Source organism: Myotis davidii, unplaced genomic scaffold, assembly GCF_000327345.1.
Source record: "Myotis davidii unplaced genomic scaffold, ASM32734v1 scaffold552, whole genome shotgun sequence".
Lineage (NCBI taxonomy): Eukaryota > Metazoa > Chordata > Mammalia > Chiroptera > Vespertilionidae > Myotis > Myotis davidii.
In genome coordinates this window covers 364540-365211 of record NW_006283439.1, presented here as the reverse complement: position 1 = coordinate 365211, position 672 = coordinate 364540, and the positions used below count along the sequence as shown (strand labels likewise).

General features: G+C 66.8%; 1 protein-coding gene across 1 annotated transcript in view; it reads left to right on the top strand.

Annotated features, from left to right (window-relative positions):
* Positions 1–672, top strand: part of GRIK1 (glutamate ionotropic receptor kainate type subunit 1) — a 74444-nt gene that overhangs the window by 52369 nt on the left and 21403 nt on the right. The window lies entirely within an intron of this gene.

The following is a 672-nucleotide window of genomic DNA, read 5'->3' as shown; positions in this document are numbered from 1 at the left end:
GCCGGGAGGGCTCCACCGTGGCCTTCTTCAAGGTGAGGCCGGCTGGTCGCCGTGGGCGCCCCGGGCGGGCGGGGGGCGGGGGTGAGAGGGCCCCCCTGGGAGCGAGATGCTGGGCAGTTCTTTAGGAGAATAAGAATGCGGGTGACCATGTGCCCCCGGGGGACATACAGCGACGTCCGTGGCCCCTTGGCCATCAGGGCACTGGTTCCGCTCGGCTCCAAGCCTACTGTCCCCGTCACCCTCACGGATGGCATGCTTGCCCCCAACTGGACCCCCCCCTGATGCCTCCCCCCCCACCCCCCCCACCCCGGTCCCGGGAGTTGGAGTTTTCACGTGTGAATTTGGGGGACACGTTCCGACCTCATACGGGGACACAGGGGGTCCAGGCAGGAGGAGACACTGTGGCAAGTCCCTCAATTCACAGGTTGGCCTGCAGCCCCGCGACCCTGTGTATCAAGAAGGAATTTATTTGCAAAAACAGAGCCAGGGCTGAACCCGATTTCGTTCCCCCTGGAGGGAGGTGCGCTGTCAGACAGCGTCGGGGTCCCCCGCTCCGGGTCCTAAACGCGTGTCCCAGGGTCTCCCCCTGACCCGCACCCCGAATCCCTGAGTGACGCAGCCACGGCCCGGGGCCCCCCAGGCCGACCTGACTCCCCATCAGCAATGCCCCCC